The following is a 16,993-nucleotide window of genomic DNA, read 5'->3' on the forward strand; positions in this document are numbered from 1 at the left end:
TGCTAGGCCAAAGTTTTTCAATGTGCATCTCTCGGAATGTAAAGAAACTTAAGAAGTTTTTTGAGAAAGATAAGAACAGGCTTTCTCTGAAAACCCCCATAAATAATTTGAATTGGAGCAGTCTTTCTATTCAGTCGTACACTCTGAGATAGATCAGGTTTTTACCCTAGCTCTTCGATTGAGCTCAGAAGAACATGAATCATTTCCTGATTCATGGTTTATTTACTTACAGGAATCGGGAGAAAGAGCAAAAGAGTAAGTGTTTTTTGTTGCTGTATGTTTCTTGAGGGCACCGTTCGTCCACGCAGGAAAAGCATTTGCAAAAGTTTTATTTTTGTCGATGACATCGCGAATAGAGGTCTAGCCTTTTTGCCATCCAAGCACAGCATTTACTGCTTGTGTCGAGTCCCTCGTGAGAGGAGCTATAACCATAAATCTTGGTTGCGCCCCCTCCCCCACCCTCTCTATAGGTGAGCTCTCTCTCTCATGCATGGAAAGAGGGAGACGAAATCGATGGATTCTCGTAAAACGCATCCGGCTGAGGCAAATATCGCATCCGGGTCGGCAGAATATTAATTCCACGGTGTTCTTCCGGGGGCTATGATCCTGGATGCGTCCTCTCATTTGGATATGCTTACGGAAGTAATTTTGTCCGTCCCATGAGTGTTTGTGTGTGACTCGGGTTCCATATGTGTATTATGATCCGAAATGAAAGTTTTCCTTCAGTGTTTGTACATCTGTTATTCGATATACTAATATTGAAACACCAGCATTATTATTAACATGAAAGCTAACAGTTTCGAACGAAATCCTCGAGCTACTCAGGAATAATTCTCGAAAACAAAATAATTCCAATGATTGCTAATCATGGATGCTTTTGAAAATTTCACAATCTAACAAAAACTGAAGGCGGTGTTGATAACATTATTATTACATTCAATGGTTTTTTTCTTCGATTTTTTTCCCTGTTAATATTCGAGGGGAAAAAGTTATGGGATTCCTACTAAAACTCTCCTCGGAGCCCGACAAAAGTCCTAGTCATGTAGTCCCACTTCAAGAAATGGGATCCTGCTGAAGACATAATATGTTAGACAGACTGAGTGGAAAAAATAGCAATTTTAACCGCGCTTTAGTCTGAATAACATCCACTTTGAAAAAAACCATTCGCACTCATAACAGGTAATATATTGCACGAAAAAAGAAGTTAATCCCCTATAATTAAAATTATTGAACATGAAAAAAACGCTATCAACATGAAAAAAATATTATCACTTGTGTGTATTAGTTACTTCTCACTATAAACCGGATACTATCCACTTTGAGAATAGTACAACGGAGTTTTGCAACCTACAATCGGCAACCGTTGAATTGGTCCTGGGTGATCCAAAAACATCGCCCCTGACCGTATTCCGCCTGCCCTGATCATGAGTGACCGTATGAGTCTGTGAGTGACACCATATGAACCACCGTATGCGTAACCAAGTTAGTAATCATATAAGTGACCGGAAAAAAATGCTGCTATTATTTTTATTTTTCAAGATCGATCCCGCCTTTTTTTTTTCCTGTCAGTCTGCCCCCCCCCCCCCCCACACACACACACACACGAACACACGCACGAGCAGCGAGCTTTGATGAAGATTGATTTGTGACGCTTGTCATTTTCATCAAATCTTTCGGGACTTGAGAGAAAAAGATTTCTCGTCACGATGTCATCATCAAACAAGTTTTTTGCAGCTAAGATAATCGGACTACGAAAAAGTTACTATACTGCTAGACAATTGATGACGAGACAATTCATTTGACGCGTCGTTGAATGGCTCAGATGCTGCAACCGATTTTTGCAAAAGGACAAGCTGTCGTGTTATTTCATTAATTCTAAATTTCTTCAGTCGTACAGATACTTTACAATTGAGCAATTTTCTGAGCGTAGATGACTTCACCTACACACTTGCCGAACCTCACTTCAATGTAGAATGTCAGCGATGCTCAATGTTGACATGCAAGACAGTATAATATCTCCATAGGATGTGCGGAAACTCCAAACTTTATTGTCAGAATCTTCAAATACAACTTCTGTTTGAGTAAAGAGAGATAGTGCCAAGACCACGGCGCATATGCTGCAATTATCTCTTGCGAGGTCGTGTGAGCGTCGTGGTGGTCTCACATCCCTGAGAGCCAGGAAATGACTTCCGCAGGCGGTACAGTGTCGGTTGAAGTCGTTTTTCCGTGATTTTCCGACTTCGGGACGCAAACTCGAGCCGGTCTGTTATTGGGGAATAGTCTTTTCAGGGAAAGCCGGTATTTCCCAACACGACACAAAAACATAACAAAGTTCAACATCTGCAATCTCACTTCCAATTTGGGAGATGGATGGCAGCATTTTTGACGAGGACCCGAGTCCCCGGGATGTGAGGCCATCACGATGCTTACACGACCACGTCAGGGGTAAGAAGCTGCGCCGGCGTCTTTCCACTATATCTCGCTTGCTTAAATAGAAATAGAAACACTTCGGACACTTCAAAACATGGAAAACAGATGGAAACACCAGTATAATACGAAACAATAGCATAAAACTAACGACATAAATACGTAAGGGCCACTCCTACACACAACACGTTCCCACGTGCACCAATTCGTTACAAATACCTCAGAAAATTTGTACAAGTTGCGTATTCGGTTTGGTACTAGCACTTCCAACGTATAGCACATGCACTTCAGACATCATCAATACGTTAAAAACACCCAAATACAGTGGAGCTACTTCAGTTAACGAGCAATTTTCATAACGAACAAAAATTTCGAACAAATTTTGATTCGATTGACGAATGATTCGCATTACGAGCAAACATTTTGGACTTTGTTTATTTATTTTCCCGTTATTATAACTGAGCTGATGGTTTTTCACTTTCTTCCACACAAGTGCTGTGAAATTTTAGATAATGTACTTACCTACAGTCTTCGGTCAGCGTGCCTAACTCGAAAAATGAACATCTCTACGAACGTGACTGTTTACGATATGAAAATAGATGTAGAATTGTAACCACGCGTATGTGCGCTTGAAGTTTTTTAAATTCCGCTTGGAGAAAAACTTTGGCCTGATTGCTTTATTGACCGTGAATTTGAGGGGCTAGCTCACGAACAAGGGTCATCGTTTCCTAGGAGATTGTGTCCTTGGGGAAGACTATGAGAATGGAGGTGCACGAGCCCGACATTCAAGAACAATCGGAGGAACATGATCATATCTACAGACGAACTGGTGGATCTCCATTATGCGCAACAGCAAGAGCTTATGCACGTAGAGCTTATTAAGATTTCGCTTATTCTGATTAACGCGAGAGATTATTATGATCTCGTCTGAGGAAGACGAAGAGAGAAATGAAAAGTCCCTTCACATCAAATGAGATTAAAAGATGTTTAGAACGTGGGAATCTGTGCAAAACTTTGTGGAAGTATTCCCAAATAAAACTGTAGTAGTGCAAACAATAAAGGATAGTGCGATCTCCCATTTCCAAAAAAAAAGAGGTAAAAGCAAGTCTCATAGATCGGGTTCTATTTTTAAGTCACACAAATAAGTTTGGAGACGGTGAGTGCAGTGCGTAAGTCGTCCCAAACGGTAGTCCTCCTCTTTTCTGTCTGGTCGTTCAGAATAATTGAATTTGTAAACATTATCATATTGTATATTTGTTTATATGGTATCATTATATTTTAAATATGTTATTGTATTATTTATTATATTATTATTATGTTGTATAATTGAATGAATGAATGAATGAATGAATGAATGAATGAATGAATGAATGAATGAATGAATGAATGAATGAATGAATGAATGAATGACGTTTTTATTATTTTCATGTGAATGAATAATTGTGGAACGAATTATTCAATTTTACATTATTTCCTATGAGAAAGTTTGATTCGTATAACGAGCGATTCGGATAACGATGGTGGAATGAATTAAGCTCGTTCACCGAAGTTCAATTCCACTACAGATTGGCATGACATGCATGCCAGATATTTAAGAATTATTTCACAAAGGGGAAAACTGTTGTTGCCGAAATCTCTTATGCAAATGAGAAATATGTTCCAAAAAAGAAGAAATATATCTTTTCGATAAAGTTGAAAAGATACGATACATTCAAAAAACACATGATTTCGCATTTCTCTTCATCCATCACTCGCCTTATTTCCTCGCTATGTTTCCACGTTGAAATCCAGAAAAAACTCTTGCTATTTGAATTTTTCCACAAACAAATGTTACAATATGTTATCGATTTCAGTCAGCTATTGAGTGAAATCATCTTTCACGTACCTAATAATTGCATCAAAAATCAACGTATACTTTTGTATTCCTTATTTTAAAATAAGCACTTGGAGGACGCAGTCAACTCTTGAAACATGCAACTTGCATTTGGATGTTTTTCCGAATGATACCAATTATTTTGTTTAAAAAACGAATTCTGTCCTGTTTTAAGTTTTTTCCAGTATCTCTTTCATGTTTTTATCTTTTCTTTTTGAACCCGTATGTGCGTGTGTATATTTATTTATGTGCGCATATACAGGGTGATTCCATAATATCCCTTGTCGTATTTTAATGGTAAACCGTTGATCTTAGAGGCATACGTCCAGTTAGAAAACGTATCCAAATAACGTGTGCAACTGAGATATACGCTATTCATGTAAAGATTAACTTTTTATGCATTCCCCGTGTGCCAAAAAATCCAGCTAGAAAATTGATGCTTTATCTCTCCTGAGGCCAACAAAATTAAATTCACGTATCTGAGTGCCATATTCCTGAGATATTTCAATTCAAAATCAGAGGGTATTTTGGAAAAACAGCGTAAACTAACGGACAGTGCTTTTTCCCTCGTTCATTCTGTTGTTTCTCAACGCTTTTCCGCTTTTTTTAATTCCGATATGTCAGTGAATATTGCAGTTAGAAACGTGAATTGTTTTTCCTTCAGGGGAAGCAGGGCAGTGGCTTTTTAATTGAAAGTTAGAGGACAGGGTTTCAGTATAAAAGTTAATTTTAAAATTTTAATAACCATACAACCCATTGAAATATGAAGAACGTATCTGAGTTCTGCACGTTATTCGGATACTTTTTCTAATTAGAAGCGCGCTTCCGGGTTCAACGGTTTGCCAGTAAAATGCTGCAAGCGGAATTATTGTGTTTTTATTTTTCATCTTTTGCGTGTTTGCGATTCACTTTTGATGTCTTAACGCACTTCAAAATAATTCCAAATAAAGCTTTTTGACAGAAATTCATATCCCTTATGGCTAAACCTTTACACACTTAACAAACAAATAAAACAGCTACGCACTTCAAAATAAACTCGAAAGGGAATCCCGAATGGCTGGCATCAAAATTTTTGACTAAATTTGACATATTTTAAACTTTCAGAAAAAAAAATATATATTTCCCCTCCCATTCTCCAACCTACGTTAGTTGTTTTACACAAATACGGAAGTCCGAGACTCAATTTTAGAGCTCTTTTTCAACTTCAATGAAAACTTATTTTTATTATTTTATTACTGAATCGGTTTTTGAATGAGAAATTAAAATGTGATATTGAAGTAAAAATGTAAAAATGGACGAAATTCTTTAATGATTTTGAGCTTGAGCTCCGTCAGCCTGTCCGTTAAAGCTGGGGGGAAAGTACTTATATTTATTCTATTTTCTTCAAATATCGGAGCGGCCATTTCAGAGGGTTTGTAATCTTTGTTAGCAATACGTCTTTTATTTCTCCATGTACAGTCAAACCTCGTTAGTAAGTCACTCTTGGGAGATCAAAAATATGACCTCGTAAGCGGAATGACTCGTCAAACGGAGTATAAGTCATGGCCGCTGATTCCTGTCTCCCTATTGATGCATTCATACACAAAAAAAATTTTAGTTATTCTAACGTGTTTAGTCATGAAAATTGATTATTCGAGTTCTTCTTAATCAATTAACGTTTATTTGCTACATAATTACGCATTTGAACAACACAAAATATTACCTTTTTCGATTTTTGAAAATTCGCAAAATTTCCTGCATGTTGATGGAAACCAAAGTATTGTCGTCATTTATGGCAGTTTAATTCTTTTAGAACATCATACATGAAAATGAAATATTCTTTATGAGTTCAAGAAAAAAAATTTACTTTTCACTGAAAAAGCACTGGCGAGTTTTGTTCGTGTGGAATTGGAAGTTGAAGAAGCGATACTTTCCTACAAAGAAGATAGAAATCAGAAGTCTGTTTTATTTCCAGTCGCGATACAAATTTTCTTAATAGATCGATTTTTCATATTCCTCCACTATAATAACGCTGCTTTGTATTTAAATGTGAACAAATATTTTTAAAATTTGGAGAACATTTTGACAGTAGAGTGAACCATAGGATTACAGATGCGCGATAATCATCCGGCTAAGATTTGTTTAAAATGTCAAAAAGCCGACAAAAATATTGAGCGGTTTAAATCAAACGTGTTTTTTTTTCCTCTCTCTAAAAAAACCAAAAAAAAAGGCAGATTTCCGTCACGGACACCTTTTTGGAAAAGCTGACTAAAGAACTGTAACACGATAAGGAAAAAAAATCCAGTTAAACCACCATTCCTAAATAATAATAGCCGGATTAAATTTTCGGGATATCTATCACGGTAGAGCGTCGATTATTCGAACTGACAGCTGTCAAAATCAAGCAGCCCACAAAATTATGCGATTCGCGTACTAAAAAAACAAATTATTTGAATGCTAAATTACGTAGAGGCTCAACCCATGACTCGTGGACCAAACGAACGTGTTCCTCAGAATCCACTGATGTGTGGCCCGTAACCTCAATCTTTATTTCATTAAAAATAAACTGAATGATTGTTGGCACTTTTATCGTTTGGTCTATTTATGCGCTTGCGATGGAGCAGTGGGGCCCTGAACCACCATCTAGTGTGGGTAGGTTCTATGTAAAAATAAACACTGTGGTTGTGCTTCTAAAATTTTCACTGCGCAATAAAAAAGTGCAAAAAAAAATCATAAACATTTTACTTGATTGCGGCCCTCAAGCATTTATGAAACCAAGCAATTGTCCTAAGTAATATCAAATCACTCAAGTTACCCGCACTCTCGAAAAGTTTGCTAGCCGCAGCTTTATTACATTCCATTTCACTTTATCCTCAATCTAGCTGATGTGATAAAAGAAAATTCATATAATCATTCTACCATGCATTATATTGCAACATATGTACGCAACTGAATAAAACACGTAGTGAAGTTTTTATTATCCGAAGCTACCTCGATCCCAATTAGTTCGGAAAATAGACGCTCCACTGTATTCAAATGAAAAATAAATTGTTTGTAATTTTCAAAAAATGTTTAAAATAGTGATTTGACATTTTTAATGATGACAATATGATTACTGAGTGACTGAGCGAGTGACTTACTCGGAACTTCCAGTTACAGAAGAAAGAATGTCTTTTTGTTGTTGTATCGGAACACGGTCACAGAAAACACACTGTCCAGGGTGATGAAGCGCACATGCTGCTGCCTACGTATGTCTCGACATGACTCGCCAAAGATCCGAGTGATGAATTTTCCTGGTGCTGCTGCGATGCCCAAAGAGATTCGGGAGCAAATACGGGAAAAGAAAAAGCCATTCTCTCTCTCTCTCTCTTTGAGAAAATCTACGCAAGCGCCGATTGTCGTCGTCAAAAGCGCCCGTGAAAACTCGCATCCTCTAGTGTGTATGTGTGTGTGTGGATGAGCTTCTTATACGCGATCACTATTTTTTTACTTGTAAGAAAAAAATAGTTGAAAACATTCCTTTAATGAAATAAAATCTCTCAGCATTATTTCTCATTTCATTGACAATAATGTAATTTAGTGATAAGAAAAAAAAATCACATTTTGTTTATTCGAATTCAAGTTGCTTTAGGGCATTTCTTGACAATGACAGTTGTAACGATTTTTTTATACTTTCAATTGACGCTACGAGATCTGATTCACATATTTGTGAATTGTTTTCTGCATCAATCTCGTCGATAAGCTTGAACGATAAAAAAATCTATACTAAGTGCAAAGGACTTGAACCAAGTGCAGACGAAGATTAGTAATGGAAATAGGCTTCACATACGGGAAATCCAATCCATTGTTAGCGAAAGAATCTCTTAACAATGGTGTGTGGAATATAAATCATTAGCAGTAAGAGAAGTGGCAACACTCAGGGTTCATTGGTTAATAACTACTGCACACCATTCGATGAGTTTACCAATTATACACACACGTTGAATGAAAACTGGATTTATATTGGGAAAAATAACAGCGATGTGTCCAGAGTTTCACTACGTTCAGGTCTCTTTAGTCAATATATAGTATATGTTACTACTACTACTACTATAATAATTTCACCGAAGCTGGAAAATAAAGGAGCACTGGCTTACATTGTGTGTGGCAATAATTATCGAACTACAGTGAGTACAAAATAGACAGGGTGCATAGCTAACCACCTGGAACCACAAATAACTGGCGAACCATTGATCCTGGAGGCCTACTTCCAATTAGAAAAAGCATTCAAATAACGTGGTGATCTCAGATACATCATTTATGTTGCAAGGAGTTGTATAGTTACAAAATAAAAAAATTAACTTTTTATAAGGACACCCTGTACTCAAAAACTCATTCGGAAAGTTGTCCTGTCTGTCCTGAGGAAAAAAAAAAGGTTCACATTTCTAAGTGGAAACAACACTTGGAAACTCATTCCAACATTCGTGGAAATATTTGAATTCAAAAATAGGAAAAAGTATCGGAAGAACAGAATAGAAAAACTTAACGAGAAAAACCTTTTTCCCTCACTTATGCTGTTCTTCCCCATCTTTTCCCCGATTTTTGAAATCCGAATATGTCAGTGAATATTGCAAGGAAAGCACTTAGAAATATTGAAATTTTTTGGCCTCAAGAGAGATAACTACAACTTTCTAATTGGGTTTTTGAGTACAGGGTGTGCATATAAAAAGTTTTTTTATATTTTATAACCACACAAACCCTTGCAATATAAATGACTTATCTGAGGTCCACACGTTATTTAGATACTTTTACTAATTAGAAGTAGGCCTCTAGGACCAACGTTAGGCCAGTAGTTTTTGGTGTCAGATGTTCAACCGCGTATAATAAGGAAAAATAAAAAATAGAGGAGGAAAAAGAAGCTTGAAGAAAGGGTTCATGAAGAGAATTATAAAGATGTAAAATAGTACGTTGAATTACAGTAAAATGTAAAAAGAACATTATCGGCAATAGGAGTGAAATTGAACTGTGACAGTTTCAAATCCGTAAAATGGCAATTGAGAAAAATGTCGAATTTAAAATTTCTATACAGCCTCCAATAAAAACACAGTAAATTTGTGAAATTTACGTCTCCCTCTATTATACTGAAGAAATATGCCCAATAAAACAAATGAATATAATTTTGTTAAGCTATCAGTAATTGGTATTCTTTATTGTCTCCTTTCATGTATTACAATAACTCCCGAAAATTATCGAGACCAAGAGAACGCGAAAATTGGCAAAAATCAAGAGTTACAATCACCAATACCTCGGCTAATGTTTATCTAAATGATGATTTTTTTTTCAGTAGTTCAACAAAGAGAAGCACAAATTTTATATGGCATTATTCCAATCGGGGGTCATTTAAAAATATTAATTTCTCTCTCTACATATGTATAAGTGCGGGTATTATTGAGTAGTCGGCTAATACGGAATACAGGGTTTTGTCCCGGGTTTAATTTTTTTTCCACTTCCATAAATTTACTCGGGAAAGTTTCAGAAGTGATTATTAATGATTCGTAAATGTTGATAATGTTCATCATTGATAAATGTTTTCATGATTTGAAACTAAGCACAATGCACATTGTACACATCACAAGTGTTGCGTTTTATTGTGCTGTGCAAATTTTTAACTAGCGATTCTCTTGGTAAGATGGGACGCTATTTTTTCACAGATGGTGTGTTCTGGTAATATGGTTACTGTAAGTGTTATCTGAGTTGGGCTATATAATATATCTCTTGAAGATAGAAAGTTTAGTATATAAGATAGAAGTGGAAAGTTCTAGAGATATGATGTGTGTCCTGTTTTATGCTGACCCACCTTAACTGTTTTGGGACAGAATAGTAAGATTTCATGCGTGAGACTCATAAATAGACTATGACACCACCGCATCATCAACTGCAAAAACAAATCACGAAGTGTTCATTTTTCATTGTCATGGACTGATCAAATCTTGTTTTGTTTTTTATCGATTGGAATTAGTTTTCTTCATTTTGAACACACTATTCCATATTACATCATGAAAATGATTTTTAAATGCCTTTTTTTAGATATGATATATATTTTTAAATGCGATACACATGTCAATGCGAAGATACGAATCAAAATTTTATATAAATGCAAATTTCACGTTTCTATCATGTTTCGAATCGCGGTAATCGAAAAAAATAAAATTTTCATCCCGTATTACTCGAACTTCCTATTTTCCAATTCACGGAGATGCACACAACTCAATTTATTCTTTTTAAACTACTTATTTTTTTCAAACATTAATTTTAGAATCAACCAAAATTTCTATTCCTTTCGTAAGCTCTCCACAAAACACCCCATATGAATAGGGCATTATAAGAAAATATATAAATTTTAATAGGAAAGAAGAATTAACATACGAAAGAGAGTAATAAACAGCTTATGGGAGCGTTATACGCGTATAGTGTATAGCGAATATTATATAAACATATCGGAGGGGAAAAAATGAATGAGATGAAAGTGCAAGAAAAATGTTATCTTTTAACGCAACTATAAAATTCAAGGCGTTTCCGAGAATCCAAAAGAAAATTTTCAGCTCTTCTTTCGCCGAGAAAAAAGAATTTTTAATTACATTAAAAAAAAAGTTGTAATTGAGCTCCTAGTTTTTTTTGTGTGTGTGTGTGTGTATATGTATATAAAAATAAACTCGTCCCCTCTTTTTTTTCATGACGACAATCTAAAGAGAGTAAGTATAATAACCAAAAACAGCGAAGAAAAAAAAATCCATTCAAAAAACTGTATTAATGTGTAAGAAGTTTTATCTCATGTTCATGGAGTGAAAATAAAAAGAAATTATTCAATATGAAAGAAAAAAATTATTACAGAATACGTCGTACGATCGAATTTTTTTCGTTCGAGGAATTTAACGGATTCAGTTTCTCAAGGTGTGGCAATTTAAAGAAGAAAACATTTTTTTTTCATCATTTTCGTCTCTCGTAACAACATTTTCTTTAGCATCGTTTTATACTACATCTATTTTATCTCGTGGAATTTTAAAATTAATAACTTTTACTAGTAAATTTATATAAAAATAACAGAATTGTTCGTCACGTCTGCGTACTGTATATGATTAAGATGAAATACAGTCCATGCCGCTTAATGTGATCGGTTTTGGATAACAATAACAGAATGATAAATGTTTCCGAAAAAGGTCCATTTGCAAGGGTAGTCATAAGTCCCGTTAAACCAAATGGGGCGTATGGTAAACGGGAATTGTGAAACGGGACAACTGTTTTTCTTTCCCCACATAATTGGTTGCAAAATGTTCAATCGTTCCTGCATATTTGTTATCCGGCCATTGTAAGGCGTTGGAATGGAACTGTCTTATATATATCACGTATTACAATTTTTTTAATGTAAAATGTGTTTCGTAGATCACTTGAGAAAATCTATCGGAAAAATAAATTTTAATCTGGTCGACTGAAAGAAACGGATCAAGAACGGAAAGAAAATACTTTTTTGTCATTCGTTTCTCTTGGAAGGTAGGTCATCGCATAAGCAGCACAACCCGGTCTTTTATCACTATATAATTATCACAACAATAACTGAGGAAATGTTTGTTAACAAGGAAGGGGGAAAAACACCTTCTACTCTCGTACATGGTCTTGCATCCTGATATCGATAATTTACAGTACAAAAATAAGTTTCGTTAAACCTTACATCCAGAATGCGCAAAAAAAAAAAAAAAGCTTTCGATGACAAAAAAAAGTAAATAATAGTATTATCCGAAGTCCCGATAAGTATAAACGAATTTTTTTTTTCCTATTATGATATTGGCCTGTTCTGTTCTTGCAAAAATGACGTCACTCCCCGTTACCATACGAAGGTTTTTAACAGCTGGCTGTTGCAAAGATGAAGTTTTCGAAAGAGGGAAAATTCAACTGCCTTTGCGGGCATCTTCGCAACAGCCAGTAGTTAAAAACCTTCGTATGGTAGCAGAGAGCGACGTCATCCTTGCATAAGTCGCCATCTGGTGCAGCGTCAACAGTTGTGAGCTTGACCTGAGTCAGGTCCAACCGTCCATGTACGGTCCCGTTTAGTGCACACGAGCTCAAAGGAAAGACATCGAGAGATTCGGTGCCTTTGTAGTCTAGCGGTCTAGGGCACTCACCGTGAAAGAAGGTTTCGATTCCCCGCAAAGGTAGTTGAATTTTCTCTCTTTCCAAAAATTCATCTTCGCGACAGCCAGTTGTCGTGTTCTATTCTTTGCAAAAAATGATAACATTGCCCGAATAATAACATAATCTGTGATTTTAATAAGCAGCGTCGACTATATTATATTAAGATAATTTCTTTACATATTTTTCAAGATCTACAGGAGTATCACGTATTGTATCAACCAATTTCAATTGACAATTCAATCAGAATGAGCATGCGCAGTATGCCTTTCACCCGTCAAGAGTGGCGTGATTCGTATATTATAGACCGTTGTATTAAAGAGTTAGACTTTATATAGGAGAGGGGAGAATTTTACCGGCTAAATTCAAATCAGAATGAATGAAATGAGCATAAGCTCATTAATAAATGAGGGTAAAAAAATTTCCATTAAAGAAGAGTGATGGGAATATATTAAACTCAGATAAGAAGCAGATGTATTGTTACACGAAGTCTTCACGAATACAGTCGAACTTCGTTATAATTACATCAAATATGTATTCAACAAATATTAACCAAAGTGTCATCACAACCGAGATTGGTGTTTTCAAAACTTGTTACGCACGAATCAAATGCAATCAATTATTCAACAAAGTTGTTGTTTTATTCTTATCAAGGTGACCATATTTGAGCGAAGAAAAGACGGGAAATATTGATCATGAATGGATTATGATTACAGGAGACAGCCAATTCCTGCCAAAAATGTGACCGATTGGCCAATTACTTCATTTAAATAACCCTCGGTGAGAAACAAAGTGGCAAAGTAAGTTTTCAATGAAAATGTATATGTATTTTGCAAAAAAAAGTTGATTTTGACCAAAATATGAGATAAATATTTTTTTACAATTCTCACAGTTATATTGATTGTAATATACTTTAACCCTGTATGACCAGTGTAATATAATAATAATAAAAAATACCAAAGGAAATAGAGAAAATAAATACGTATAATGAATTTTTTTTGGCTATGTGTTTAACATGTGTCCTCACATACACATGAAATACAAATTTTAGAATGTACTTCTGATAATGCCATTTTTATACAAAATAAGGCAATTGTTCTAGAAACTAACTTTTCTATATAAAAAGAGTTGATTTCTTGTCCGCGTCATTTCTCTGAGAGCTGCTGAAATTTTACGCGTTCAAAGATTTATGAAATCCCATCAAATTGAGAAGACTAGAGATACATTTTTTTTGTAAGAAAAAAAAAATCTTTCAATACATTCTTATGAGGGAGAGATAGAGGAGAGTTAAAAATATTAAAAAACATGCAGAAAAAATTTTCCCCTTCATTAAGTATCAATAGACTAACATACGAAAATTCTATCAATACGTTGAGATATGATTCTGGGAACTTCTTGCTGAAATGCCATAGAAGAAACGGAAACAAAAGCTATAAAAAATGCGTCGTTCTATTAGATGTGGGTTTTCATTGATGTTACAAACAAGTTCCGTTACCATTATTCTCTAATGGGAATCGGGAGGTACTACCAATTATTGACGTTATAACCGAGATTGCGTTTCAACAAATGTCGTTATAAACGAGTGCGACTGTATATGATAACTGACCATTTTCTAAAATATATCCTTAATGTTTTTGTCTTTTTTCTCGCGAAAAGGGAATTCATTGCGTAACATAATGGTTAAACAGGCACCTTTTATAAAGTAGTTGCAGGGCGTTCTGATAACGGTACGACTAGAAGTGACTTGATTAAAATTATTTTTTCGTTTTAATTTGATTGGTCTCTCTCTCTCTCCTTTATCTGATGGAGCAAAACGAACAACGTTTAGACCTGGCTTAGATCTCCAACACTTCAGTATTTCCGTCTTCGTAAGACTTTTCTGCATGTGGACAATAGATTCTTCTTATCATCCCCCGTATTTTATCCCCAATAAGTCCGAGTGACTTATCCGATGATAAGAACAGGTTTTTCAAGGACTTTAATCCTCTTGGGATTAGTAGATGATCTCAAATGTTCCTTTGTTGCGCTTCGCTTAGATAAATAAATATAGATTTTTCTTTATTCTTCTGCTACTATCATCTTTCCCGTTTTTTTTTATTTTTCTATTTTTCTTCATAAACCGAGGCTAAACAAAACGAACTAATCCTCTCCTGCATCCGTTGCCTCATAGGAAAGGATTACGTTCTCATCGGAAAACTGCGTACAACAAGTTTTTGAAGACTTTTATAAGAATTAAAAAAAATGACGTTGGGTAATAATTATGATGTAATCAGACGAGCTTCCGTGGATTTTTCTCGCCTATTAATTTGTTTTGTACTAGAGTTAAATTATCCCCAATATAATAATTTCTTCATCAAGTATAATTAAGTATTACCAGTCGGTTCAAAAGATTAATCCTATGAGCTTTTAATACGTATACTCATCAATTGTTTGTGCCTCGCTTTAGGACGATAATTAGTCAATAATACAGAGTGGACGAGAAACCCTAGACATATTTTAGAAATTAATAACAAATCAACCAATTGACTTTAAAAGGTGTGGTTTGTACTAAAATGCTATAATGGCCTGGAGTTTGTATTTTTGTTAAATTAAAAAAACAAAGTTCACGGAATTCACTCACACTTCACCCGTCGAGATATCACTATGTAAGATTTTTCTTATAGGAGTAAAGCATCAAACATTAACTCTTTAAATCAATAATTTTTCTAAATTTTTAGTTTTGAATTTACGCTTCCAAATAAGATTGTTCTGCATTAGCCTCAAACATATAGTAAATCCTAATAAATTAAAAAAAATCCCTTTTTCCAAATTGATTTTCTTCCTTTATTGAAATTTTAGGAGTTCATATTCATAAATACTTAATAATTATTATTCAATTAATACACATTTAATCTTGTGAAAAATTTGACAATGTGAAAAATTTGAAAAAATTCATAAAAATTGAAGGAAATTTCTTCAAGTGAATTTCAGAGATTAGTCTAGAAACCCTTTTTTTAGATAGATAAGCCAATTCTTGGTCCGTTCATGATGGAACGGGAATCCTTAGGCAAAGTCACCTGCAGGACAGTAGTTTCTAAATGATTTTCCCTAGGCCGGGCTCTCAGCCTACGATTTTTCACGTGTCCTTTTTCTGATCTTTTTCTTTCACTGTATTTTCAGTATAGTGAAAAAAAACCCCAGGAAATATCAGAATGAATCTTAGATCTAGTCAGCTTCATCTCCTGTGGAAGCCATGAAATAGTTCGATCACAAATAACAGGAAATAGTTATGCTGAAAAATTGAATTTTCTTGATGTTATGCCAAATATTTATAAAGAATTGAAAAGCGTGTCTCTGGTGTATTGGTTGGTGCACTTGCTCGGTATCTAAGGGGGGCCCGCTTTCGAAGTACAATCGGCTGTGAATTGCAAGCCTCTACCGTACTAGTGGGCTTAACGTGTTTTATTAATTAAATTTCTTGTTTTTGCGGTTTCGTAAGAAGACCAATGAAATGCTTTCTTCTCACGATGACTGAAGTCGTCACAAATTACTGGTCTCTGGTTTTGATTCCATTTACCTCTTTTGATATAAACAAACCAGAGTGTGTCACACCACCGAAAGCCAAATCAGTTATTCCAGTGTTTCTTAACCTTTTTTCACCTGTGCCCCCCCCTTGGAACAATTGTTTCTTCTCGTGGCACCCTTGTTTTATCCAGGGCCCTAACATATCTTATCCAAGAGCAAGACCCTTCCTACTTATTGATTGTTCTTGTGGGAGAATGGCCTTGTGATGGCTCTTCCGTTAGGATGGGCAGCGCCGTCTTATCTCCTGAATCCACCAGGGCCCGTTCTGGGGGGGGCCTCGAGTGCCAAGGAGCCTCATGAAAATGAAATTTTTGTGAGAATGTAAATTGTTAGGAGTAAAATTTTTATAGCCAGGTGGAGACCTCAGAAAAAATACTTTTAACGGTATACATCATTCTCTCAAGACGGCCATGAAAACATGACGCTCCCTACCAATCTATATATTTATTCTCGAAAAACGTAATATATGATATTATTATGAAGCACCTTGTGCACTCGAGGTCCCAGATGGACCCACGCGTTAAGGCGGTCTTGGTTTGATAGATTCTGAAAGTAATCACGTTTTTCCCACCATACTTTACTTAAAAAAGCTTTATTTCTTTACGCCTGAATTTATTTTTCATAGCGATGTGTGCGGCCTGAGCAGCCTGTGGCACGGCTCCCCTTTAACTTTAATTTGGCCCATGGGCCCTCCCCCTGTAATTTCTCAGGAACGAAGGGGTGCATATGGCCTCAAGTTGAGAAACACTGACTTGATCTACCTACATCGTCGGCTTGGTTAAGTTCAAGAGAGAGGAATGTGGTGGTTCCGCTTCTAGGTGCCGACCCAGACAATCAAAGCTAAAACGCTGGCTGGTGGCCACAGGATTGCTCTGTGGTTTAGAATCTGTATCTAAACAGGAGGCGTCAGCGGAAAACAAGATGTTGGCACCATATCTCGAATTTTTCCTCCGCTGACTCGATTCGGGTCTTGTACCCGTCTCGCCT

At 35.7% G+C, this 16,993-nt stretch overlaps 1 protein-coding gene across 1 annotated transcript in view; it reads right to left on the reverse strand.

The window, feature by feature from the left end:
• The window catches only part of sNPF-R (short neuropeptide F receptor), a 66,783-nt gene extending 59,178 nt beyond the window's left edge, over nucleotides 1-7,605 (reverse strand). Inside the window, exon 1 of the mRNA XM_089234692.1 lies at nucleotides 7,420-7,605. The gene's annotated coding sequence lies outside the window, so the exon portion shown is untranslated. The remainder of the gene's footprint in view (nucleotides 1-7,419) is intronic.
• Between the last annotated feature and the right edge of the window lie 9,388 nt (nucleotides 7,606-16,993).

This window comes from Pholcus phalangioides, unplaced genomic scaffold, assembly GCF_987345545.1.
Source record: "Pholcus phalangioides strain wild (caught in Gottingen) unplaced genomic scaffold, Ppha-v1.0 ptg000008l_1, whole genome shotgun sequence".
Taxonomy (NCBI): Eukaryota; Metazoa; Arthropoda; class Arachnida; order Araneae; family Pholcidae; genus Pholcus; species Pholcus phalangioides.